Source organism: Ambystoma mexicanum, chromosome 4p (assembly GCF_040938575.1).
Source record: "Ambystoma mexicanum isolate Mex_15411 chromosome 4p, UKY_AmexF1_1, whole genome shotgun sequence".
NCBI lineage: Eukaryota > Metazoa > Chordata > Amphibia > Caudata > Ambystomatidae > Ambystoma > Ambystoma mexicanum.
In genome coordinates, this window is record NC_090927.1 from 890,984,864 (window position 1) to 891,010,466 (window position 25,603).

A 25,603-nucleotide genomic window follows, 5' to 3' on the forward strand; every position below is an offset into this window, starting at 1 on the left:
AAAAGAGCTGCAACCAGGAAGGCACCAGGTGGTCGCTGTTTAGGCCAGGTGACCTAGATCCACTTACACCTGCTTCACATCTGCAAAGAAAAAGAGGCTGGAGGGTTCCTTAAGTAGGGAAAGAGTGGCAACCAGGAAAGCACCAGGTGCGTGGGGCTTAGGCCAGGTGACCAAGATCCACTTGCACTTGCTCCCCATCTGCAAAGGAAAAGAGGCTGGAGGGCTGCTTAAGTAAGGAAACAGAGCAGCAACCAGGAAGGCAACAGGTGGGTGGGGCTTATGCCAGGTGACTAAGACCCACTTGCACCTGCTCCCCATCTGCAAAGGAAAGGATGCTGGAAGGTTCTTTAAGTAGGAAAACAGAGTGGCAACCAGGAAGGCACCAGGTGGGTGGGGCTTAAACCAGGCGACTAAGATCCACTTGCATCTGCTCCCCATCTGCAAAGGAAAAGATGCTGGAAGGTTCTTTAAGTAGGAAAACAGAGTGGCAACCTGGAAGGCACCAGGTGGGAGGGGCTTGCTAAGTGGGGAAAAGAGCGGCAACCAGGAAAGCACCAGGTGGGCGGGGCTTAGGCCAAGTGACCTATTCCACTTGCACCTGCTCTTCCATCTCCAAAGAAAAAGAGGCTGGAGTGTTCCTTAAGTAGGGAAAAAGAGTGGCAACTAGGAAGGCACCAGGTGGGCGGGGCTTGCTAAGTGGGGATAAAAGAGCCACAACCAGGAAGGCACCAGGTGGTCACTGCTTAGGCCAGGTGACCTAGATCCACTTGCACCTGCTCCCCATTTGCAAAGGAAAAGAGGCTAGAGGACTCCTTAAGTATGGAAAAAGAGTGGCAACCACAAAGTCACCAGGTGGCCGGGGCTTGCTAAGTGGGGAAAAAGAACAGCAACAGGAAGGAACCAGGTGAGCAGTCCTTAGGCCAGGTGACCAAGATACATTTGCACCTGCTCCCCATCTGCAAAGGAAAAGATGCTGGAAGGTTCCTTAAGTAGGGAAAAAGAGCGGCAACCATGAAGGCACCAGGTGGGAGAGGCTTGCTAAGTGGGGATAAGAGCGCAACCAGGAAGGCACCAGGTGGGCGGTGCTTAGGCCAGGTGACGTAGACGCCCTTGCATCTGCTCCCCATTTGCAAAGAAAAAGAGGCTGGAGGGCTCCTTAAGTAGGGAACAAGAGCGGCAACCAGGAAGGCACCAGGTGGGCAGGGCTTGCTAAGTGGGGATAAAAAAGCAGCAACCAGGAAGGCACCAGGTGGTCGCTGCTTAGGTCAGGTGACCTAGATCCACTTGCACCTGCTCCCCATCTGCAAAGGAGAAGAGGCTGGAGGGCTCCTTAAGTAGGGAAAAAAATATGCAACCAGGAAGTCACCATGTGGGCGGGGATTGCTAAGTGGGGAAAAAGAGCAGCAACCAGGAAGGAACCAGATGAGCGGTGCTTAGGCCGGGTGACCAAGATCCACTGGCACCTGCTCCCCATCTGCAAAGGAAAAGAGGCTGCAAGGATCCTTAAGTACAGAAAAAGAGTTGCAACCAGGAAGACACCATGTAGGCGGGGCTTAGGCCAGGTGACCAAAATCCACTTGCACTTGCTCCCCATCTGCAAAGGAAAATAGGCTGGAGGGCTCCTTAAGTAGGGAAGAAGAGTGGCAATCAGGAAAACACCAGGTGGGTGGGGCTTAGGCCAGGTGAACAAGATCCACTTGCACTTGCTTGCTACCCATCTGCAAAGGAAAAGAGGCTGGAGGGCTCCTTAAGTAGGGAAAAAGACTGGCAATCAGGAAGGCACCAGGTGGGCAGGGCTTGCTAAGTGTGAAAAAAAGCAGCAACCAGGAAGGTGCCAGGCTGGTGGGGCTTAGTCCATGACCAAGATCCACTTGCACCTGCTCCCCATCTGCAAAGGAAAAGAGGCTGGAGGGCTCCTTAAGTAGGGAAAAAGAGAGGCAACCAGGAAGGCACCAGGTGGGTGGGTCTTTCTAAGTGGGGAAAAAGAGCAGCAACCAGGAAGGCACCAGGTGGGTGGGGCTTAGGCCTGGTGATGAAGATCCACTTGCACCTGCTCCCCATTTGCAAAAGAAAACAGGGTGGAGGGCTCCTTAAGTAGGGAAATAGAGAGGCAGCCAGGAATGCACCAGGTGGTTGGGGCTTAGTCCAGGTGACCAAGATCCACTTGCACCTGCTCCCCATCTACAAAGGAAAATAGGGTGGAGGGCTCCTTAAGTAAGACAATAGAGTGGCAGCCAGGAATGGACCAGCTGGTTGGGGTTTGCTAAGTGGGGAAAAAGAGCAGAAACCACAAAGGCTCCAGATGGCCGGTGCGTAGGCCAGGTGACCTGTTTCCACTTGCACCTGCTCCCCATCTGCTCAAATGCAATCATCCCCCAAATATTATATGTATACTCCCAGAGTAGTTGTTTATTTCACAAAACTTCAACCTCAAATGGGAAGCACGTACAAATATATAAAACACAGGTGCCAACCATGAAGCTGTATTTCTGTGAGGTTCCAATATCTCCTAACACACTAAGAAAACACAGCATCAGCATTATTTGTATTAAAACCGTGCTACTGTCATTCCCGGAAAGTATTTTACCCAGAGTCCATTTGTTTGCCGTTTGCTGAATTGCATTCTGGTATTTGTAGTCTCCCCATCAAGATGGGGGGAATAATGCCACAATTGTAAACTTTTTGCCTAATATAGTTCAATAAGGATTTACATATTTGAGTGACACTACAGAATGTGTACTTTTCAAGTTATCTTTATATTGTATTGATGAAAGCCAGACATGGGGGTGAGTAGGGGAAATGATGAGAGGGCAAGTAAGTCATGAGTATTTGCCCATGATGTGGCAAGAGAGTTTGTAATCATGCACATTGGTGCAGTTATTCTCCCCTGATTGTGACTGCTTTTAAGGGCACCAGTACAGGACACATTACTTTTTTTCAGAGGACGTTGCAACCCCTTGTATACTCATGAGGTTGGCAAGCTTGCTCAAGTATTTGGCTACCAGGAATTTAATCATGTTGTCATGTTCCCAGTGCAGACACTTACCCGCAAGACTACAAGCACTTGTTTCATATAAGGATTTTGTTTACCAGGGAATATTTCAGAACAAATTGCTGGGTTAAAAGGTGAGCACCTTTTATACTCTGCCAGCATATTTATTGGAACGTTCCCTCTCTCAGTTTTCTTTTCTGGTGTTCATTAATTTTTAAAAAGGTCCAGTGCTATTTTTTCTTGCGCACAATTTTCTAAGGGGAAGGTCAAAAGAACTTAATTTGCGTAGTACACTTTGAGATATATGTTTACTTACTGTGTGTATATTCATGGGTGCCAGCTTGAAATTTTTGCTGTGGGGTAAAAAGTACCTTGGCATGTCTTATTCTTGCAGCCAGTAATTGTTTTCCCTTTTCCGTGCTGCTTAAATGAGCTTAGTTGGAGTAGTGTGATGTATCACAGCAGTCACCTAGAGACTGGCCATAAAACAAGCTGCTTGTAGCACGTTGCTCAACCAAAGTGTGTGGTCCATGGCAAATAATTTAATCTCACTGCACATTGCCTCAAAACATTGTTAGTTCTCAAGGCCTGCAATCTTTCATACACAACAATACCACTGTCGAAAAAAGTCAAAATCAGTTTGTGAATGAAGATCATCTTTGAGCGAAGGGTTGCAAGCGTTTTAAAAAATAGAGTGGCCCTGCCCACCAGCCATAGCCAAAGGCTATGGCCAGTGGATTAATAGTGTTCTACCAGGCCCAACAGCCACTGCCGAAGGCCATGGCTAGTGGGCCGGTAGTGTTCTAAAAATCTCTGGAATAGCAAAACCCTTGAAATTCAATGAAAACACTTTAGCTGCAGGGACGTTAAGATGAGCAATACATTGTAACAAAATCTTTGAAATTCAAAGAAAACACTTTTGTTGCAGGGATGTTAAGGTGAGAACGTAACGCAACAAAACCCCTGAAATTCAGCTAAAGCCAAAGTTTCATTGCACCCACTGTTGTGCAGCCTATGACTACAATGATGACATCACAGATGACAGCACCAATGACATCACTGATGACATCACTAATAACATCATCTATGACATCACTGATGCACCACGGTTGGCATCAGGGGTGACATTGCTAATAGCATCAAACATGGCATCAATGATTGTTTAATGAATGGCATCAGACATAAGATCACTCTAAGTATATGTCCATATTTAGACCACTCCTACGTTTCTACAAATGTGATATTAGCATTTTAGAATAGTTCATAACAATGAGTACATTGTTTAAAACAGTGAACAGCTACACATGCATCATATCGCTACTTGTGAAGCTTTCCTTTGTAGTACATTTGTAAAAGATGATATCTGAATTGTAAATAGTACATTGCTTAGATTGTTCCTGTTTGTGCAAATTATATCTAAGACTGTTACCTTTTTTCAAATCAAATTTATTGGGAAACTGCAAAATTACCAATAAGAAATTTGCAAGCGCAAAAGTCAGAAATTTAACTGAGATCGGGAATAATACAGCAGTGGCAGGCTCTATACTTTTGCCAGAAAATATGACCCTTTATACACATATCTTACCAGCATCCCAGTTAACACCAGAGAAATTGTATCATCTGATTCTTCAGATGCAAGTTCAGTAGAAGAGTAAACAAAACGTTCAATCTCCACCGCCTCAAATGTCAAAAATACATGTGATTCTTTAGAATGAAATGAGGATGATCTATACAGAAACAGACACATTCAAAGACCCTCAAAGAGAAGGTTTCATATTAGATGGGGCAGACATAGGAAGGGGAAGGAAAAGATGAAGAGAGAGAGGAGAAAGGTCATAGGAACAAAACCAGTCACAGATGTAAACTCGATCGAAGACATAACTGCTAGAGGAATGATGCCTACAAATACACTGGTCAATTTAAGTAATACGTCTATCTACAAGCAGGCTCAAACTACTCTGAAATGAGGTCTATCCTTTTTTCCTGATCAAAACATTGATCAAGTTGACACCCTCATCGATATGTTAATAGATATGTTAATATTTTGCAGGAAACTTTCTTTAAAGAAGTTTTTGCATTGGAAATGAAATACCATCATGCGAAATTTGTGAAGTCAATGTTATGAGTGTCAGAGATGTGGAAGCTTTTTCATGCCTGACAGATTTGGAGACTGAGTCTACCTCAATGAGCACATCTTTTGATTTATCATATGTTGATTATGAATGTTTCTGTCACCACAGCGACTTCAAGACCACATCATATTTTAGACCACATTTTGTTGATGATAAAATCATCACACAATTTTAACATCAGGTAAAAAAAAGACCATGACAGATTCAATTGGTTCCAAAACCTTACTAACCTGTCAGGCAGTGATATAGGCAGCCACAAAGAATCGTCCCAAAAAACTGAATTGGTGTTTGAACCTGCAGATAAAGGGCAACATGTGGTTATCTGGGAGTGATTAGGAGTTACCAGAAGTTGCCTAAAGATCCTATGGATAGTTTCTTGGTATCTTTAAAAAATCTGCTTGACAGGTGATATGGGGAAAGACTATTAAAGATGAGTTTCGATTTCTAACTGTTAAATGCCCAACTATTGCAACACTGTATTTATTACCTAAGATCCATAAAAACAATCACTACCTGCCAGACCCATCGTTAGTTCAATTGGATTTCTGACTGAATCCATGTCTAATTTTGTAGATCCCTTCTTCTTGCCACTTGTCACTAGCTTACCTTCATTTGTAAAAAATACCAGTGATATTTTAAATCGACTCTAACATATACCCTGGGTGGAGGATTTCATTTTTGTCACTCTTGGTGTTACATCTTTGTATACAGTGATTAAAAATAGCGATGGAGGGAAAGCAGCCAAATTCTTCCTGCAGAATCAATCCTCTAGTTTCAAGAGACACAACAAAATGCTCCTAGAAATAATTATGTTTGTATTGGAGCATAATTATGTTCTCTTTAATGGTGATGATATGGGCACAACATTTGCACCATGTTATGCCAGTCTCCTAGTGGGCTACTGGGAAGAGGTATTTGTGTTCAACAATCCACTAAATGTATGGAATTCAAATATCATCATGTGGCTCTGCTACATTGATGATTTGTTTTTGATCAGGCAAGGGAGCGTTGAAGAGTTACATCAATTCCATAATGTATTGAATTCAAATTACCCGAATTTGAAACTTGGTATGGCTGCTAGCAAGGAAAGTATTGACCTTTTGGATCTGAGAATCTCAGTGATTGATGGATTGGTTCAAACAAAGATGTATTGTAAACCAACAGCTAGTAATTCCATACTCCATGCAATGTCATGCCATCCAGAAAGTATCATCAAAAACATCCGCTATCCAAAGTTGCTTAGAGTGAAAAGAAGCTGCTCTCGCATTTCAGATATAGAAACAACCTGTGATGACATATCGTCTAGATTCTTGAAAAGAGGTTACTCAACTTGGACGTTACAGACATCTCAAACTAAAATGAGTTCTCGATATAGACAGGATCTTTTGAAATCAAAAAATATAAAAGCACTTCTAGAATCAGAAGATATTAGATTCATAACTTAATTTGGTATACAAGTCTGGAATGTGATAAAAAAGCATTGGCACATACTATCTAAAGACCCAGTGCTCAAAACGTGCCTGAATCCAAGCGCTCAGATCACATACTGACATGGAAATAGTATAGTTGATATGATCGCCCACATTAATTTGGAGCCAATACAGTAACAACATTGGCTACATCAATGGGTAGCTGTTTCTGAATTGAAGCATTTGCTCCATGGCTATCAAAGTTTCAAGCTTCCAGATGAATGGTACAACTTGGTCACATTACATCTCCTCTCAGATTGACTGCAATACAGAGTTTGTAGTCTATGGATTGATTTGCCCAAGTACACAAACTTACATCGACAGTGCGAAAAGAAAGTTGAAAATGAGAATATTAGAAGATCTTAGAGAAATCCATTCTACAAATGAGAATAAACCAAGTAGCCATTCACTTTGCAGAATTTCATAAACAAAAAAGGAAACTTTTGAAATGGATCAGACTGGCGCATATAAAACCTCATCCCTGTAAGGGCAACCCAAGAGCTCACTTTATGCAGATTAGAAGCCCAATAGAACTTACGCTTCAATTCAAAGGTCCTTGTCAATTTAAATATAACTGAAGGCAGTCATGTGCACCTGTAAAATTAATACGAATATGAATATGTCTTATTTTTGCTGCTTTGCCTGATATATTGAACTTGTTATTCCATTTATGTACATTCAGTACTTTGTGCTTATCTTCTCTTTTCCTCTTCTTTAATACCCCTCCCTCTCACTTTTCCCTTTCTTTTTATGATGCTTTAATTGTTTTTTTGTTTTGGTAGTTTATTGTGATAAAAGGCAATGGCACTTGGCACTTTATAGGCTGGGGTCTTTCCTAGCCAGGTGAGGTGCTAAATGAAATTCTTAACTCAGGCAGCTATTTGTTTTGGCTGTGTATGGAATTGGCAACCATTGAGTAACACTCAAATGGATTGATTTGATATAAATCCTAAATATTAATTTTAACATCTGTTTTGATATCACTGTGTTTGCCCTCCTATGTGCAATATTGATGAACTTTTTTTTAGAAAGTTGTAATGAATCTATGAAAGTGCACAATTTACAGTTTTTGCGCGTGGGATGCATTGACCCACTAAGCTCTGCCCTGAAACATCACTGTGCGATGCTTTCACCAGAATCAACAGAATGGCCGCAAAAAGCCCTGTGCGCAGTGAAACCGGAAAATGGGATGCCAATCTCCTTTGCATGTGTCAGTGGGGAACAAGAGACCACACTGCCAAAACCTGTCATTTGGACTGCCCACAGAGGGAAATAGAACTACTTGAAAAGGCAGCTCTTCATTGCAAGGAAACCCAGAAGTGCTCTAAAATCTGTTTCTCCTTGGCTGTTGAAATTGCAAAATAATGGTTCCCAAACATCAGAAAAGATCCAACATCCTTGATGGGTGTTAACCATCACCTCATTAAAGGAATCCACATAAGCGCACTATGTCAGGAAAATCAGAATCTATCAGAGAATATCCACATTAAAAAGTGTGCTTCTTGGTGGAAATCTGTCAGAATATGGGCGCAGTACCGCTGGCCGCCTGTATCAAAGCTGTCATTAAAGTACACTGGCAGTTTAAACTTGTACATTAAAGTCAAACTGTTGAAAAGAAGTGACTTGCCATCAAAAGCAATATAGGTTGCCACTATTTAATTTCTAGGTTGAAAAAGACTGGAATTGGAGATATGTTTGTCTGTTTTTAAAATTATAACTTTAATTTCAACAGAGAACAATGTAACAATTTGCCTTAAATTAACTTGACTCAGCAAAACTTCTAAGAAGCTTCACCAACTGTGAAGCACACCACCCTTCTCCTTCCCATCAAAAGTTACCTTCCTTTGCTGTCTGCCCCAGGAACTCTCAGTTGGATGTTAAGGAGGGGGGAGGAGATTTTGTTCTGCTGCTCTTAGGAGAGACAATAGACTTCCTGGACTGAAAGGGTATGCAAATTCAAGTGTCAACAAGAACTCCTGCCAGTGGGAAGAGAGGACTGGATTGCTCTTCGCCCAGCAAAACCTTGGGGGCGGACCAGACAGATATGCGTATCCTTAAACCACTAAAAGTATCTTTTTGAAAAAGACTCACAGAGAACTGTGCAAAATTGTAAAAATCTGAAAAAAATATAGTGTTGTTAAAATGAAAATCCTGGTCACGATTTGAAACTACTCAGAACTCTGTGCTATGTTCAGGGACATGACTACAGAAATTGTGATTTTGTAGAAATTGTGATGATGCTAGAAATATGAAACTTTACAGGATTATGCCCAGAGGTCAGGCGCATATATTTATAAAAATGACAGTTGGTACCCAAACAAAAGCGGGAAAAACGGTCAAATCTGAACTAAACCTCGCACCGAGATGGAACTTGGAAGGATACTTGCTCCACTAAATCTGTGATGTAAATATGTTATTGCTAGTAACTTGGTAATTTTGTAAATATGCTTTATATGAAAAATAGATTTACTGGGCAGAAAAAAAGGGGAAGTTCTCCCTGGGTTGTAAAATACAGCATCATCATGATACCAGAATTGCTTCTCAAATCAGGAGAGAGGACAGACCCTAACCAATAGGATTCCTAGAGGATGTGCCTAGTATGATTTAGCCTACCCACCACTTTGGGAAATACATACATAGAGACAGTTTAGGACATAGGAACACACATTCACCCATCACTGATTGCTGGCGAAGCACTTTGCAAGATAAATCCAGATCCAAGACTCCAGAACATTGAAAGCAGAGAGGCCCAAATTCCAATGCTGAACCCTGCTCAGCTTGGCCTTTAAAATCTTGAAACCAGATTTTACCCCAGACCTCCAAGGGGCACACCAAAAAGAACAGCCTGGCTGTGCTGTTTCTGCTTTCTTGCTAAGAACTCTTGCTAGAACCCAGAGATCCAAACCAGTAGAGCAGAGCTGTAACCAGATAGCTGTGAACCCGAACCAACCCGTCAGATCCAGTTTAGAGTGCCGTTCAGTGTCCAGAGTGCTGTGCTGAGTGCAGAACCCGAGCGCCCTGAATCCCGTCTGGTGGGCTAGCAGAATTCCAGTCCAGAAATCTTTGACCAGATCCCTGACAGGCCCATTCCAAACAGTAGTATTGAGTATCTATAGCATAGAATTGTCACTAGCAAGTATCTTATTCTTAAGTAATCCTATCCAAACCGATTCTATCATATCCAGAACTGCATTGTAGAAAATATTTTGTCTTTCCTGAATCTTTCTCTCATTCCTATAGTCCTTTGGTAATGGTAGTGATAATATCATCTTTGCGCTAATATATTTGCTGAAGAAAGACAAGTGTCTTGGCGGGCAAAAGCCAGACAGAGGCGTCACTGATCTGGTGGCTGTACCATTGGGTATCTTGTATCTTCATAGACTCCCCAGTATAAGAAAGTTGTTTGTAATTTTAAAAAAAGCGCATCCTTGTTTACAAATTTTGACTCTTTCTGAAAAAAACCACCTCTACTAAAACCTTCATAACTTCCGTACTGTGTATGCTAGAAACAAACTTTAAGTATCAAATTGAAGCTAACATCCTCAGCTATCCATCGAATCCAAAACCGCATTCCTTATAGTTTTTCCGCAATCACGCTTCTCGTGCTCGCAAAAGTTTGCCGCAAATTTTCGTTTGGCTTAACTTCATCACGTGTAAAACAGCTCTTCTTTGCATCCGACTTCAGAATTCAGTTTTCAATCTGCTAGTTATTCAATAATCATTGCTAGTGTTTATCTGAAACTATACAAAGCGGCTCCCACTGGTTTTGAATCCAATTTAGTGAATTAAATCAATTTTTCCGTGTTTTTTTACCATTCATTCAAAGCCACATTCAAAAGCATTTGACCTGTTTGCAATCATTCCTGTTTCTCTCTGAGTTGCTGGGGGAAGTTGGGATTGATACTGTATTTGTTGAGTTTGTATTCCTGAAACCTGTTTTCTCTCCTTCGATCTCTTTATACTGCATATTGGGGGGACTGAGTAGTGTGCAGGGGGAAAGAGTGACATTGCATTTGACTGAACCCACACAAAGTAGTATTCTATGCTGCATTATATTTTCCTATCCACACTCCTTCTGATTAAAGAGATTGTTGATTGTAACATCACCCCATTGGTGATCCTTGTATAAATATTAAATAGTGTGATATATATATATATATATATTGTGCAAATCCATAAAATAAACCTTTTAACTTTGCAAAACAGCCTGCTTCCTGGTTCAGTGAGACCGGGGGTATTCAAAGAGAGGGGCGTGATATAAGGGTACATCATTCAGAAATGAAAGAACTTATAGACAAAAATATATAATTAAGGGTTCCAGCTGTGCATCACACGCTATGTATTGACTTAGGTGGAGTGCCGGGTTGAAATCACTTATATTTACAATTAAAGCAGTCACTTTGGCAACACTTTTATTCATGTATTTGTTCAATATGCACTTTATTAACACCAACTATCATACCTGCCACAGGAATTTTGCCATTCTCACACAAAATTGCTCAAGCACTGTCACCTTGGTAATAATGATGTTATTGTTTGTTTCTACTTTTTACTATCAAGCACAGTCACTTTGAGAGAGTTAGGGGCCGATTCATGGAACAAACATGCGCCGAAAATCTACGCGCAAGCAGGCGCAAGCAGGCGCAAGCGGAAAAAAAGAGGCGCACGCGCACGCGTGTGATTCATGGAAGTCCCTGCGCGTGTCTTCCTCGGGATGTGCGCCAAACCCGTGCATGGCGCACACGTCACTGCAACATCCCGAAAGACGTGCGCAACGGGCACAGTGAAAGCGCACAACCTCTGCGCATACACTAGAAAGTGGGCGGAACACGGGGCGTAACGCGCGGAATGGGGAACAACTCGCGAAAACAAGGGCGTAACTGGGGATGTACTGCAGGGAAGCAGAGGGAACGCCCACACGCACCCGAACCACACGTATTCATGGAATCGAATAGGGCAAAGCCACGCACAGCGAAAGACACGCACAAGCCCAAACACGTCCGCCAGACGAAGGCAGGCGGTAGCGTCCCTGCGCATTACAAAAGTGGCAACATACAGCAATAGTGCCTGTGCGAGCGGGGCACGTGTATTTCGGGGTTGCGCGGGAAGTTACACACGCGATCGGGCCTGGGGGAGCGGGCTATGTGTATTTCAGGGGTTCGCGTGAATTTTCTCACGCGATCGGGCCTGGGGGAGCGGGCTACGTGTATTTCAGGGGTTCGCGTGAAGTTTCTCACGCGATCGGGCCTGGGGGAGCGGGCTACGTGTATTTCAGGGGTTCGCGTGAATTTTCTCACACGATCGGGCCTGGGAGAGCGGGCTACGTGTATTTCAGGGGTTCGCGTGAAGTTTCTCACGCGATCGGGCCTGGGGGAGCGGGCAACAAGTATTTCAGGGGTTCGCGTGAAGTTTCTCACGCGATCGGGCCTGTGGGAGCGGGCTACGTGTATTTCAGGGGTTCGCGTGAAGTTTCTCACGCGATCGGGCCTGGGGGAGCGGGCTACGTGCATTTCAGGGGTTCGCGTGAAGTTTCTCACGCGATCGGGCCTGGGGGAGCGGGCTACGTGCATTTCAGGGGTTCGCGTGAAGTTTCTCACGCGATCGGGCCTGGGGGAGCTATTACTTCACAGCGGGTGTTGGCTACGCGTTCTACTACACGCAAGGCAGACGGTGAGTGGTACCCCGCTTCCCCAGGCCCGATCGCGTGATGTCTCTGAAACTGTCTTGCACTTGAGCTCATAACTTTGAGTTTAACACTATTTCCTTTATTTTTTTGACATCCCTGAATATTGGTTAGCCTTTGTTTTGAGGGCAAGGGTAGGTTTCAGACTCTTTCATTCAGACTTTCCTTAGTTTCGTTCAGATAGGGAAATCCCACCTTAGCATAGGCCAAGTTAGGCCTTCCACCATCCCAACATTTGATTTAATAAAGCATTTTAATTTGAACTTTGAATCTGTTGTCTGTGTCTTCCTTCATGATGCCTTCATAGTAGAAATAAATAGAACACGACACATGTTGAACCTTAATTATTTACATTTTAAAATAAACATATGTAAATACTCACTTGTTTAATTGAAAGAAAAAAGTGTAAACATATAATTTTCTAAATGACATGAGAAGTGCTATAAAACAAGGAACAACTAGGTATAAGGATATATTTTAAGAATGTTCATACATTGGTATTAAAATTAAAGTGGTTATTAGTCTAAATGTATATATGTATAGAAAAGAAATGAAGTTTTAAAATTCAACATTTTCTCAAAAACAAGTCCATAGATGTTTCTTTCTTTCTGTGTGTCTCTTGTAAGTGATTAGCATGTTAAAATAAAAATAAAACACATACTTTACAAAGTAAAAGTAATCTTTAAATAGTGTCCAATATTTTAATACATTGACTTTTGTATAGGTCATAGATGATGCCATAATTGATGTCACCAGTGATATCATCAGTGATGTCCTCTGTGATGTCATCATTGTGGTAATAGGCTGCGCAACAAGGGGCAAAAAGTTAAATTGGCATTCGCTGAATATATATTTACTAGCAAAAGTACCCGTTTTCTGAACGTTTTCTGTAGACAGACATGATAACACTCATCAATTGTTGAAAATCAATGATCCTGTAGGTCTCTGTTCTGATTCACTTATTGCGGGATGTGCTTTGCTCCCTGAAGTAGACGTTACTAAGAATGGGAGCATGTGGCTGGCTGACATACCCCGGAGCAGACATTGGGGGGATGTGAGAGTTGGCATGCTGCTGCATATTGGGACCTTCTGTGCTCTCTTTCCACCTGTCACCTCACCCTGTTGCAGTGCAGTTTGGAAAGGAGTGGGGTGTCCAAATGTTATGTAGCCAGTCATGTCTGGAGGATCCTAACAGGTAACTATGCAAATTGTGGTGCATATTGGTGAATAAGTGTGGAATTGTATAAGGAACAACGCTTCGCCAAACCACTAAACCACATACACATGTAGAGCTTTGCTGGAATCTAGGGAAAAAGGGGTGTGTGTGTCCAAATGTCATGTAGCCAGTAATGTCTGGAGGGTCCCAACATATAGTTATGCAAAATTTGGTGCAGGTTGGTAAAACGGTGTAGAATTGTATAAGGAAAAACGCTTCGCCAATACGCAAACTAACTAACACATTTGGACTTGTCCTGAAAACTGGCGAAAGGCGTGGGGTGTCCATATGTCATGTAGCCTGTAATGTCCATAGGGTCCTAACAGGTATCTATCCAAAATATTGTGGAGATTGGTGAAACCGTGTGGAATTGTATAAGGAACTTTAACACAAAGAAGGGAAGAATACCCCAGAACTTCATTTTACACTGTTCTGAAATTGATCCTAATCAAAGAGCCAATATGGAACATAAGAGGATATGCCCCAGCTTGTCATTTGCATACGCAAAAGACAGAAGGATAGGATGAAGTTCTAACTACAACTACCTAAGTTCCCTCTAATGCCAGGTTGCGCTGATGTGCCACTTATAGAATAGCAGACAGGATAAGAAATGGGAAAAAAAACACAATTCTAGTATGCAGCTAGTAGCAAAATTCAAATTCTGGGACAGCCTCCTGTCTAAAAAAACGTCAAACACACTGCATGGTGAACACGGTGTGTGACGTAACAGGCAGTATTAAAACACACTTTATGTCTGTCTATTTGCAGTAACAGTTTGCATTTTGATGACCTGTAGACCCAATATAATGTATACTATTGCTCTAAAAGATATAACATAAGTTATTGATTCAATCAGAGAGATTTAAAAACTTGGAACATTCAAATTGTTCACTATGACATTTTTGTCATCAAGGTGTTGAAGAAGACGAAAAAAGCGCTATCTCTCACAAAAAAAGGCTGTTCAGAAAAACAGAGGGTGCCCAAGGAGTGGAGAAGCAAAACTGTGTAGTCTCTTTGTCAGTTCTTAGTCTACCGGTTTCTGTTGGTTACAAGTTATTTACCCATTTTCTTCAGGACAGTCTTCATATCCCAATGAAAGTACATTTTTTCATCGGGAATTGAAAAGACGGATCTTGGAGTTTCTCTGTGCCTCCTTCCCATTACTGCTGTGTAACACGTGAAAAAAACGGTGACCATGCTTCTGCTTGTACGTGCCTTGACCCTGTTGGAAGTGGAAGATTTTGCATAGTGGCCTGTTAGGACCGTCCGGACCATGCTATCTACATGGCATTTGAACATCCCACCCCATTCCTCAGTTTTCAGTACAATCTACTTATCCAATTCCACACCATTTCAGCAATCTGCAGCACAGTTTGCATAGTTATCTGGTAGGACCATCTGAACATTACTGGCTAAATGACATTTGGGCACCCCCTCTTTCCACAGACTTCAGCAAAACTCAGAATTTGTTTGTGTGTTTGTGACTGCCGAAGCGTTGTTCCTTATACAATAATCACAAAAGGGTGCCTGTAGACTAAATATGCAGGGTTTGCCCAGACGAATAGTACTTTAACACAAAGAAGGGAACAATACCCAGAATTAAATTAAGTGGAATAATGGTAGACCAACCTCAGGAAAATGTGTGGGGATGATCCACACACATTCTCCTATGCTCACACCATGACAAATGTACTTTGAAACACACTGTGTATTGGAGCATTATAAAAACCTAAACATTAAAAATAAAAATAGACCTGTGTACTCTGGGTGGACACAGCCTACTGGCACAGTCCGCCCTGTAATATTTAGTTGGAAGGTGAAGCCAGGAGTATACTATGTCTTCTCCAGGAAGGGTGAAGACCAACCTTTCCCTTGCCATGGCCAGCCTGATTAACTAACAAAGTCACCATGGATCCTCCCTGCTCTTTTGTTAGGCCCTGCAGCTGGTGGCAGTGATTAACATACCAATAGAGGGTACTTCAAACAGGCCAATATGGGGTCTGGCTGCAGAGGCTAAGAAAGGAGACAGGAAACCCAACAATCTTTCATATGTAACTGTGTGAACCTGAAGCCAGCTTCTGCCCTCCGTATCAGTGACAGTGAGCTGTCATGTCTGGAACTGCTGTTTACAGTAAGCCATCCCTCTTGGGGGACCGCATTCATAAGGTACAATAATGTGGTTGAAGGAACCAGAGAGTTTGGTCTTGCTGCAGCTTCAAGGGAGACCTGCCTCTTTAACAGGGACCACGTAGAGAGGACCATTAACCAGAGAGAGTCTTGATAGTCTTTTATCAACAATAGACAGGAAGATGGGTGAAAATTAGTATCACAAGGGAGTGTAGCCAGAGATATTTCTGCTGAGCAAAGTGTATAGCATGGCTGGGTTCCAGTAGCAGTCACTCCGATTATTCGCACAGTGCACTTGGGCCCCTCAGAAACTCCCAGCCACATGAACCGAGGACTCAGCCATGGGCCATAGTTACTGTTGTTTATTAGCATAGAAACCTAACAGGGATCACACCAGAAAAACAAGGTTTATCTAGAGCTTACATTGGTCACTTTGGGTAAAGTTACATATAGAACTTCCATAGGTTAGTCTTCTAAATGCCAAGCTATATCTATTGGCTCCTCCTAGGACCACCTCTACTGCACCCATCTACAATGTTGCAGGGTCACTGCAAAACCATTGGCATGTGCAACAAATAATATCCCCCTGTGAAAGGTTCATTTGGATTGTGCTGAAAGTGTCCTCCCAGCCACAGGATCCTAGACAGTTCTGAGACTGAATGTCCTTATACAAGATCAATGAGAAACAACATGGAGGTGCAAAGTGTTACCTAATGTTGCTATTGTGTGATCACCCAAGCCTGTGAGAGTGCAGGTGGCTCACTATTTTGGTAGCTGGAATTCTCCTGCTTCCCCTTCGTCCTTGGCTGTGTGCCCTGTTTCTGCTCTCCTTGTGCTGCATCGATAGTGTCAGCTTGTCTGTGTAGTCGGAATCCATCTCTCCTTCCTTGTTCATTTCAGAGGCCTACATCTTCTGTAGTATTCCTCATGGCTTCTCCATGTTAGTAGCAGTTAAGCATGTGCAAGCTAGATGTATGCATCCTGTGCATCTTGTGGTTTCAGCTTTGGCAAAAAGATATGAATATGGAGATATGTATGTGTGTTCGTCCCCTGCCTAAGTAGGTTGTGAGCATGTGATTTGTGCCTATGTAAATATATAAATTCATGCAGGTTTGTGTAGCTTCATGAATGGATGAATATTCACATCTAGGGTTTCGATGTCTACATGTCGAGAGTTATGTGGGGGCATGAGGGTCAGATATGGCCCCTTGAATACAGAAGGGTTCTGCCATTTTAGGTCTGGGGCACACCTTGTTCCTGTTTTCACCCCCTGACCTTTACTGTTGCAAAGCACTCTTGTTATGACGTCACGCATAGAGGAGATTGTTGGTAGGGACCCCAGGATTGGTTCATTAAGGTAGTCTTAGCTACACCAATCACTGTGGCCCACTGGGCTTTAAAAGAGAGGCGAACCCCTCTTTTGGAGGATCATCTGAAGACTTCACAAGAAGCAGCAAGAAGAACTCAATTTTAGGCCGTGGCTGAAGAGAAAGTCTGCCATACAGCTTCCGCCAGTGAAGGAAGGCCAGGATCTCCAAATAGGGAAGCAAGATCCCTCCCCTAAACATCTCCCTGGGAAGATAGGCAGATACATAACTCATAGGACCCTCCAGCCACTGAATAGGAAGTGCCAGAAAGGTCTCTTAATCTACAACCAAGGGCAAGGTAGCTCCCTGCAACACACTCTACAGCTGTGGGCCATCCAACTTAAAGGACGACACAAGCCCATTGAAGAAGCTGGGAGAAGTGCCTCGACGAGCATCTACCAACATCTGCCTTAAAGGACATTTCAGACAGTCGTGTTCCTTGATCTGCAATCGACAGCACTGCTGACGGTTGTCAAGCTGCCGTCGTTTAAAGAAACCCGAGACATCTCGACCGGTGCTTCAGAATCGCCAATCAGCACTGAGACAACAATTCTTGACTCTGAGCCACAATGTAGACCAGCCTGCAGCCATTTAGCCAGCTTTGCTTGCCAAACTGTTTTGCGCCTGACACCCGCAGCTGACTCTCATCTTCATCTCTGTCATAGAAGCCTGCAAAGACTCCAAAAGCTGACTCGACCCTGTCGAGCAATCAGAACATCTACAGCACAAAGCACACTGTATTTCTGTCCCCCTGGTCCTTCCCAGAATGCCCCTAGAGACATTTCAAGACCCATTGCTCCCTTTCTGCTAAAACCAAGGAATCCTAACAAACTGGTGTGGTTATTAACCATGCCATCTACCCTCCTGTCAGTATCCAGAGTGCCTCCCTTTTCCTTCTTTGAAACTGTATGTCCTCTGCATTCCATTAAAAGGTGGGTTGTTTTTCATAGTGTTGCCAGAACTCTCAGTTGTGATATAAATAAAGTAGATATATTTGAGACAGCTTTGACTGGACAGTCCCTTTTACCATTGGATAATAATTGTATTTTTGTTTTGTTGCAACTAACCAAAGATCTGCGACCTTTCATTGATAAGCCTACCATTCTGTCCACGTTACCAAAATTGGCCATGGAGGTTTATAATTTGCTTGTTATTCCAATATTTTCGGATGCCTTCTGGTGTAATAGAGCTTTGGGAGTGATTGATTGTTTAGAAACCGATATTCACCCCGGACCGCTGGTACCCCGGAAGTTGATTGGTCACAGCAAGCATACCCATATCTAAGCTTCAGGACAGCATGAGATGTCTCTTTGCTCTGGGCTCCATCTTTGGGACATCACTGTCTCTGTGGTAGGACAGCTGATAGTGATGCATGTTGATTATCGATAAAGCCTTGTACATGGATAGGCAGGCCCGAGAGGCACAGGGTATTACCTTCTACCAAAGGCTATATTATGTGTCCAACAATATTACAAATATCCTCAATTAACAGAGGCACACCAAAATACATTGGAGCATTAAAGACGAAAGTCTTCACCGGAGGGTAGAAGATTTTAACTAAGAGATTGTGCCAGACATTCTAAAACTGTATTATGTGTTTACAGAACTGCGTTTTCGATATACCAACACATTTGTATTCTGCTGCATTGGTTCTCCTCTTGTTCATTGCAAACGTAGGCAAGTCCTAATGTATGAATCCCAAAGCACAATACATCAGTACAAAACAACTACGTTGACAACAAACAGGAGTATGCATTGCACATCTTAACAAAATGCAGCTGAACGTTTGTGTTCGCTTCCATCTAAAGATCTGACAAGACATGCACGAAAGCACACTGTTTACTTCTCAGGGTCAGCCTGCAGCAGGGCCGAAACCTGCGCGTGCTTGTTTGTGTTCACTCTCCAGTAATTTGTCTCATCTGCTTCTTTTCTGCTGTCATCTACACGAAGGTCATTTTGGATTTTTAAATGAGATGAAGCTAGGGAGGACAGTGAGAATCATTTGGAAGACATATTAGCAGATTTAGTAGAGTGGCAAGCAAGAGCACAGCGCGGACCAACTTACATCAGAGGTCATGGTAAATGTGCTCTTTTATTTCTAACAAAATGACATTGAAATATGTGTCTTATGCTGGGAAATCATAGTTATGTGCTAAAATAAAAATAACTGCTCATTGCATAGTGAAATCAACATCGAACACAACGTGTGCTACAGAATAGCCAAACATGTAATGCATGTTATGTAATATGATTGTTTTCTGCAAACCACACATTGCATTAACACGATGATGGTAATTGTAGTAGGCCAACTCCAAATAGATCCAACTGCACCAAATTAATTGTACACTTCTTTCAATATGTGTTGTGGCACACAATGGCTAACTTGTATGAAGTCTAGACTAGAATCGCGGTATATTGCTCATGCGTTAACCCAGTTTTCACATGAACAAACAGCATTTATGCATACATAATTATATATGCCCCCAGTGGAAGTACAGTGCACATGTCTGTGTGCTGTGTCTAATACACTTGTGCGTGCATAAGGGTTACTGCCACAGGTTCAAACTGTGTTTGCACATGAACAATATACCATAATCCCCCCTTGTGTTTACTCCTGCTGTTAGTGATTTAATTTCACATATTGTATTCTGCATATTGTATACTGACCGCATATCCAGCATCCTGAGATTATTGCACTAATTTCAAATCCCAGCCAGGATGCTTTTTAAAACGGCCTATAACACAGTCAACTACTGCCCAACAGGGCTGGACTGGGAATGAAAAGTGGCCCCGGAAAATGTTTTCAAAGTGGCCCCATATTCCGCTGAACTAGCGAGCACAGCGTGTGAGCCCAACTCGTCTATGAGGGTATTGGCAGTATCCTCCAAGAACATGTTGAATAAAATTAGTCAAAATGAGTGCATTTAAAGCATGTTTTAAAGATATACGGATTAAAAAGTTAGTTTTAAATAAGTTCATGATCTCTCAAAGTAGATCTTCAATGATAGAGGGACCTGGGACATTACACATTTTGCAGATGTGAAAAACTAATTCTGGTATCACAGGCGCCCAGACAACATGCATCCCCAATCCATTTCATCCTATTCCCGTGCTGGTAAGTGCACACAGATAAAAGACATTCTTAAACGAACATTGGCAATGCCATCAGTTTTGGCTTTTGTGTAGGCATGTGAAAGGCATTTGCCAGGCACTTTCGTAGTGGCACTAACTGTCCATTAATGGTAGCAGCTGCAAAGTGGGGAGAGTACGTGGGCATATAATAGCACAGCCTGGTGAATGCCTAATAGTGATACACAAGCTCCAACTGTTGGCTTTGCCAATGCTTGTTTTTAACAGGACTTCAGTGAAGGACAGGCATAGTGCTTATAAATGGGTGGGTAAATAACCAAACAACATCTGCAAGCTTTGTGCCCCTCCTCATATGCTATTTCTTCCTAGCTGTACTCTAATGCAATAGTTTCAGCTTATAGGTGGCACTTAAAAGGTTGACTTGGTATGAGATCAGTGAGTCATGCCAATGAAGCGCCTACAATGTTCCGACAAAGTGGCTCGGCACCTGTGCCTTCAACCATAGTGGTTCGCTTTTCGGTGGCTCCACTTCGTCAATGCCAAGGTGTTTGGAGAGTTTGGGGCCTCATTCAGCACCATACGTGCGGCGAAGGGGGTGTTTTTTTTACCTGTGCCAGTTTCACCTTTTTGATTGGAATCACTGTTGTTTTGTAGAAGTGAGGGGCCTGAGTAGGCAGGCTAGACACTACTCATCCTTGGACTTCTGCGGGGCAGTAGTCATTTTGTCACTATTAGGAAAGTGCAAGGCTGCTCCGACCTCCGGTGGAACGAGTGGTTGTAGAAAGGTCAGATGCACAAAGCAAGGTGATGAGTCAAAAGGACCAGTACGAGGTCGCTCTCACCTTGCCGCAGGTGGATGGCACAGAATGTGAAATTTTTCTGACCACCAACCTCACATTCAAACATTAGCTACATTTTTCATTACAAAAAATAAATGTTTAGCTTGGCCAATTTGGCAGACTCTCACACAAGACATCCTGGTTTATGGTCCTAGCTTCAAGTCCACTCTATTCTGCCTTTACCTATATTTAGTAGGGATTTCACCAACTACAACAGCAGCGAGACAGGTAAGTGATGTCAAGAAGCTACAAGAATACTTTGATAACGTTAGGCCTAGCACAAACGTAACTATTTACAAAGTCAGACAACTCAAGATACAAAAGATGTGCACAGATGCTAGGTCCACTCTAGCGGGTAATTACACAACTCACTCCATCAATCTCCACAGCCCACTGACCCATGCCCGCATTGTACACAGCAGACAAATCGGTGCATTGCATGCCGCACACTCGCGAATTGTAATTCCCTGCACAGGACACAACGCTCCCTGTGAAGCCTCTTCCCTGTTCAAAGTTAATCACACATGCAAGAATATTGCGCAGTTTCGTCAGGCCAATAACTAACATGGGGTCCTTCCACTTGACTGCAGTTGAAAATACCTAATCGCTTTGCTTTCAATCCCATTGGTTTACGATTGCCTTTTGTTCCCTGCCTCCCGCTGGCAATTGAAACGCGTGGCCCAATTCCTTGCTCCTGTAGAATGTGTACAAAAGTTGCCGCTTATCGCCCCAAGAGCCGGCCCTTTAAACCCCAAGTCTGGCCCCTTGCCAATATACATACATTGGCCACAGAGAAAACCAAGAACCAGGACGCCAAAAATAAACAAAGCGCAAGTATTAGCAACGAGTCATAAAGAAAACAGATGAGAAACGCCATACAATAATCAATGAGTCCACCCAATTACCAATTGGTCATCCAGCAATGCACTGCAAGAAATGCCAGAGGAATAGGTGGTCTGGCTACCTTACCCTGAAAAGGCAACATGACCGACCAGGCTATTCCTTGAATGTGACAGGCGGAGCAGGAAAGTGCACCCATTTATAATGCCTTTCTCATCATCATTAATTAAAAAATATAAATAAGTATAAAATTGCTACTATAAAAGGCCAATGTATAATCATACCATCTCCCACTAAAACTTCAATCTGTGTGCTTGCTCTGGCATTGCCACATCTATTGTGCCAACTCAAGGCCACGCAAATTAAGGCACCACGTGCACAACAGAATAAATAAGCACTACCACACAATTGATACATTACCATTCGTATGCTCTGTTATATCTGCTAAATAAATAACTAACGAGTGGTAGCCGTGAGTGTGTGGCGGGTGTGAATGGCGCTGGCGCCATGGCAGCGCATGGCAACTTGCCGAAGTGAGCGTGCCCTCCCTTCCCCGTAACAATGTATTACCATTTGCTGTTGTTGCTCTGCATTCATACAGTGTTACAGCCTGCAAATGCCCTGCTAGTACCAATATGGCACCACCTGGCAAATGCCTATCCCATGCCTACACAAAAGCCAAAACAGTTGGCTTTATCAATGCTTATTTTTAAGGCATACTTCTAACACTTTTACCAGTCATGCAATCATATGTTCCCATCGAGGCTTCGTGTCTGGCCCACATCACTCTTATAAAAATATGAAATATAATGAATGGGATTGAGCGAGTGAGAGCGGCCCCGGGGGCAGGAGAATGTGTTGTCCAGTGGGAGGGGCAGAGGAAGGGTGGAGAGCCTAAGGGAGAGCAAAAGGGGTGTTGCGGGGGGAGCGCAGGGCTCAGGCAGACCTTATGTGAAATTTGAGCTCTGGACACGGGGTGGGGGAGGGACAGGAACAGTACAATCTTCGGGTTTTAAACAAAACATTTGGCAGGAGAGTTTGGCAGCATAGCTCTGACGCAGGAGAACATGGAGGCAACATCTTAGGAGAAGCACACAAGACAAGGGAGAGTGCAAGACAGTGCGAGTCAAAGAGAGATGGAACCGTAGAGAGGAAGGGCGAGATAGGGAGAAAGACAGAGTGAGAAAGAGAGCGGGAGAGGTTGGGGTGTAGAGAGAAAGAGAGGGGGCAGAGCGAGAAGGTGACTTGGCTCTACCTTGTTCAGACTGTCTGTTCCACAGTGCACGTGAGCAGGGGGCCAGGGGCACATGCGGTTCCTCTGGTGCCCAGCCCAGGAGGCCCTCATGCAAAGGGCAGGTCCAGCCCAGCCCAGCTTCTGGGTAGAAAACGGATTGCAGCAACTTCCTCGGTCGCACTGTGGTGGCAGCCAATTCAAGGCAAACCACCCAGGCAGAGCCGAGGCAAAATCTGCGATCGATGTGCTTAACGAAGTGTATCCTTCCACTTAAAAAGAGGCCATACAGGCCTGAGGGCTGCCGGGGGATGTCCCGGTGTCCGATGGGGCAGTCCAGCCCTGCTGCCCAAACACTAGACTACATAGTCTCAAAACACATGGGCGCAGGTGTGACACACACCTCTACAAGCCAGATCATTGTGAGGCTTGAAACCAAACAAATATTCAGAGTTACTGAAGAAACTGACCTATACTTAGGCCTGAGCCTTCCAGTTGTCCATCCCAGTCACAATCATTACCAATCCGGACATCTGAATTAGTGGCCACCAGAAAGCTTGAATGGATGTGTGTGGGGGTAATCCTATGACTCAGTGTGAGCTCTCAATCTCACCCTAATCTACTATTGGAATGCAGAATTCTACCTTTCCTCACCTTCCCCTGGAGACTCAATATTATCTGGGCTCTGGTTCTCTCTAGGCTTCATTATTGCGATAGCTGCCTACTTAATCTACCTCCGTCCACTCTGTGACCCCTACAGCTAATCCAGAATAGTGCAGCAAGATTTATCTTTAGCCTCAAGCCCATGGGCAACATCTCTCCTGCCCAACGAAGTCTTCACTGGCTCCAGGTTGCAGCACAGATTCAATTCAAATCCCTCTGCATCATCCACAGGGCGGTCTGGGGCCAGGGACCACTCTACCTGCAACTCTTTCTGACTAAATATTCCCCAACTAGATACCTGCGCTCCTTTGGCACCAACTCCCTGTGTGTAAAGAGGTTTGCCAAACAGAAGGTAGGTGGTCAATCGCTTTCTTCAGCGGGCTCCCTATTTTGGAACAGCCCCTCCCTCTTCATCTTGAGCAGGACCTCCTTAAGTTCCTGAAAAGCCTCAAGCCCTTCCTCTTTACCTCTTCCCTCCCTCCCTCTCCCCCTGCTAATTGCACAGTAGCTTGATTGGTGTGCAAGGCCCTTATGCATCCAAGGGGCCCTGACCTCCCACATCTTATCATCCCAGCTGCTGTCTATCCTCTGCACTGCCTTGGCTCACCCTCCACCACTGGAGGTTGCACTTACCATCTTCACAGGACTTCACATACTACTCTCATGAGCATCACAGCAATTGTCCCGTACCCCTCTCCCCTCTGCACTAGCAGGTTCTGAACATTTATAAGGCATAGTATGTTTGTCTTCCCCTCCCCATTGTCTCTTGTCATATTTTTGTATTAAATATTTAACATTGTTGTAATGACATTGTCTATCATCCCCTGGCCCCTCCCTGTTGCCCTGTGGGCGCTTTGAAACAGTATTTGCTTCCTGTATAAGTGCCTAACGAGTGAACAATAAATAAATAAATAAACCTGTTCCAGAATCATATGGAAAAATACGCTTTATGTGAAGATGGATTGAGGAGTCATGCTATGGAAAACACATGGCTTGCCAAGACTACTTGATAGCAAAGTTCTGCCTGGTAATCTGAGGAATTAGACTTCCACATACTACAGTAGGAAGGCCAGATCTCACTTCCACAGTATTGGTTGGAACCCCATCACTGCTTGTGCCCTCTGTGTTTCAACAATCCAGGTCATCATAGATGTACAGACTCTAGGACAGAGTGCTCCCAAGAAAAGTGATACCTTGCAATTAAATATTAAAAGAGACCTCCAGCTGTAAATCTACACAAGACTGCCTGCCAGTGTAGCAGGCCTATTGTGTCTGCACTTCTAGAAAAGCTTCTGTACCGGCTCTCGATTCCTGGATCCTATCTGTACCTCATGTAGTTCTTTGCTCAGACGCGGCATACCTCCATTATTTCAGAATGTCAGTTTGCTTCACATTTTGCATCCCCACTTTAAAAAAGCATGCATATGTTGCTTTCCTGTTGCCTGGAATGCAGTTGATAACAACAGATTGCCATTGATCCTCAAATCAGGACTGCAAAAGACCTGGTGCTAACAGAGACAAATGATTGACAGCCTTGGTTGAGAACAGATGAACAACTGCAGCCATAATAAACCCCCAAACAGTAACTACCTGATATCTGATCCCAGCCAATACGCCTTGACCAGAACACAGTTTTCAACATTGACCTGGTACTGACATAATCACAAGTTCTTTTTCCATGCCTTTGTTCTTTCCTTTGGATCCACTTTTTCACCGCGGGACTGTAAAGGTTTGGGTGTCTTATAAAGTATCATAAGTCCAACTCATCGCAAGAAGCAGAAAGTATCATTGACTCCAACATTATTATGACACAGCATCAGGACCATCTTCGTTCAGCCAGTGAGGCAATCTCGACTTATAAGTTGAAGACTAAGCTCGTGCAACCGTTTAGTGATAGACCAAAGCATGTATGCTGCACTCTTAGGGTTTACCTGCTGATGAGTACACATATGGT